Source organism: Triticum aestivum, chromosome 7D (assembly GCF_018294505.1).
Source record: "Triticum aestivum cultivar Chinese Spring chromosome 7D, IWGSC CS RefSeq v2.1, whole genome shotgun sequence".
Classification (NCBI taxonomy): Eukaryota; Viridiplantae; Streptophyta; class Magnoliopsida; order Poales; family Poaceae; genus Triticum; species Triticum aestivum.
This window is the reverse complement of record NC_057814.1, coordinates 508,674,452-508,677,915: the sequence shown is the minus strand read 5'-3', so window position 1 is coordinate 508,677,915 and position 3,464 is coordinate 508,674,452.

The following is a 3,464-nucleotide window of genomic DNA, read 5'->3' as shown; positions in this document are numbered from 1 at the left end:
GTGTGGCGGCCTTTCGGCGTGATCCCGCCGGCTACTTTCGCCGGAATCGTGGGGGGCGGGGCGAGGGGAGAGGTAAGGTGGTAGGTGGGGAAAAGCGCGGGCTGAAATGTCCTCCCCACCAACCGCTCCTGCTATATGCAGTGCACCGACGGGCCGGGAAGGGGGGGGGGCCGCGTATTCGCGGGTTAGGGTCAAGTTTTTGCCGTGCCCCTCAAAAATTTTGCGGGCCGGCCGCGTTTGCAGGGTCTGTTCAGGCGGGATTTTGCGCGCCGACCCTTATTTTGACGGTTATTTTGCGGGTCGGGGCTTTTTGTGGGGTCTACTAGAGATGCTCTAAGGTTAGATGGCCGACTCTCGTATTCTTGCATGTGGACGAGTCTGATCAAATAGTTTCGCCATTTTGAGGGCTCGCGTTGGAAATGCCCTTAGCATGTTTTCTTGGCGCGACGGCGATGACATCGTCTCTTCATAGTTTGATCCTCCGGCCTCATATCTGTCACGCGTTCCGCCCTCAGATGCTCGCATAAGGCATGTGAGAAATAATTGAGATTTCTCTTGAATTTGTTGTTGTTCCGTGTTGGTCCGTCAGAATACGTGGCCTTGATTTTTCTTTCTGAGAAACAGGGTCCAAGATCAACAACATGTTCGCCCAACGTTAGACCGGCACGCGATTAGCCCATCGAGTGACACACGATCAGCCTGTTTGGGAGGACGAAGACGGTCGACCCACCGGACATCGATGTAACTTTTTGAATTTTTCAAGGATATTTTTACTGCACCTCCTAATCCGGGGAGCTCCTATACAGCGCTGCAGGCGCCCATTAACGATCCGGCGCCTGCAGCGCTGCTAGCATGGGTCGGCCCACTATCGTGCTGCCCCAATTTTTTTAAAAAAAAATTGTCACGAAAAAAAAATGAAATCAAAAAAGGTTTAAAGATTTAAAGAAAAAGGGTTCATCCATTTGAAGAAAAAGTTCATATCTTTAAAAAAGGTTCATCAATTATGAAAAAAGTTCATAAATTTGCAAACAAGTTCATTCAAATTGAAAAAAGTTCATCCAATTTAGCAACAGTTCATTATTTTTTATAGTTCATTAAATTTGAAAAAATCTCATAGAAATTCAGAAAAATTTCATGTATTTTTAGAAAAAGTTCATTGAACTGAAAAAGAAGTTCATAAATAAAAAAAAGTTCATCCATTTTCAAAAAGATGTTCATCAAATTTCAAATAAGTTCATCGATATTCAAAAAGTTCATCAATGTGAAACAAAACTGTTGAAATTTTTTAAAAGTGCATAGAATTTTCAAAAAGGAAAATGTCTACCGGCGCCTAGATGAGCCGGCCCATTTACGGATGCCACAGGCGCCTGGCGCCAAATAGGAAATGCCCATAATCCGCGCGTAGGTCGTTGAATAGCGACCTACCGCGTATCACCACGTGTTCGTCTGCTCTTTTCTGGGCCGACCCACTTCCGTTCCACACGGGAAGTAGAACAGGGTGTGCAACTGGCTGTTTTTTTTTGTCTCAAAAGAAAAAACTGGCTGTTTTTTTTCTTCCACCGGTCTCAGCAAGGTTCTAGAATCTTCCCTGGACCGGGTTTTTCTTTTTCTTTTGTTTTTTTCTGGGTTTTCTTTATTTTTATTATTCTCTTTCTTTTGTGTTTTTATTTTTCTTATTTTCATTTTTTCCTTTTTAATCTCGTGAACATTTTTTAGAATTGCGTTTTTTGAATTTTTTTTTAAATCATGAACGTAGTTTTAAACTATATGAACATTTTCTAAAATGGCAAACATCTTTGAAATTCGTGAACACTTTTTGAACTGGTAAACATTTTTTGAAATTCATGAACATTTTTTCAATTGACAAACTTTTTTGTATTTATGAACTTTTTTAATTAGTGAATATTTTTTGAATCGATAAAAAATATTTGAAATTCATGATCAATTTTTGAAATTGTGAACATGTTTTCAGAATTTATAAATATTTTTTGAAATTCCAAACATTTTACAAACTCATGGAAAAGAATCAAATTCGTGTACAGTTTTGAAATCCCAAAATTTTCTTTCCAAATTCGAGATTCATGAACAGTTCTTAGATTAAAAAACAAAACAATCAAAAATGAAAAAAAAAATATGAGTGCCCAGCCCCACTTGGGCTGGCCCAAAATGCGCGCTGAGGCGCTTGGGGTTTTTTTTTATATTGTTTTTTTAACAAGTTCGGAAAATGTGTGCCCTAATTCGAAAAATTTAAAGTATGACCCCGTCAGCCTCACTAAAGCCGAAAAGGCACTCTTCGGTCTCGCTTAGGCCAAAGAGTGGACTTCGGAAGGCACTCTTTGGTCTCGCTTAGGCCGAAGAGTGGCAGAACCGGCTCTTCGATTTTTGCCAGGCCGAAGTTGCACAGCCGTGGCCTAAACCAGGCCGAAGAGCACTTTTTTGGCTTTTCCGTGATCGAAGAGTCCTTTTTTTTCTTTCTTCGTCCACCGGGTTGTCTTCCCGGCCATAACCAATTCAGCATTCTCGTTGCTTTTTAAATATTTTTCATGTTTTTATACATTTAGTTTTCTAATATTTTCGTATTTTTTACATTTTAGCTTCCTTTTTTAAAATAAACATGTAAATATTTGCATCTTACAAAACAAATATTCATGTAAGGAAAACCGGGTCCAAAATCTGAACAAGCTGACCCCGTTTATGAGAAAAACGGGGCTGAAAACCATATAAATAGTAAGGATAATAGAAGAAGAGAAATAAATATGAGTGATCATCTTATATTTGATAATTAATCTTGTAACCTGAAAATGTTCATCGTGTTAAGAAAATGGTCAACCCGTATTCAGAACACATTATCGTGTATTAAAAATATATTCATCGTGTATTTCAGAAATGTTTAATCATGTGATCCAAATATGCTCATTGTGTACTAAAAAATATTCATAGTTTATGAATGTTCAACCCATATTAAAAAATGTCATTGTACATCAAAATAATACTATTCAAATGGAGAGAGAAGAAACAATGCGATGTGATGCGAGAATAATATTACTACGAACAAGCAAACTAAATATTTAAAAAAAGAAAAGTATATTAGAAAAAAGAGCAGTAATGCTAAATTGGTTAAGGGTAGAAAGACAACCTTGTGGACGGAGAAAAGAAAAGAAAAAGGACTCTTCGATCACGGGAAAGCCGAAGAAGGTTCTTCGGTCTAGTTTAGGCTGATGGCCATGCAACTTTGGCCTAGCAAAAATCAAAGAGCTCTTTAGCTCAGTTCTGCCACTCTTCGGCCTAAGCGAGACCAAAGAGTGCATTTTCAGCCTAAGTGAGACCGAAGACTACTCTTTGGCCTAAGCGAGATCGAAGAGTGCCTTTTCGGCTTTAGTGAGGCCGACGGGGTCATACTTTTAATTGTTTTTTATTAGGGCACATGTTTTCCTAATTTGTTAAAATTATAATAGTTTTTTTTA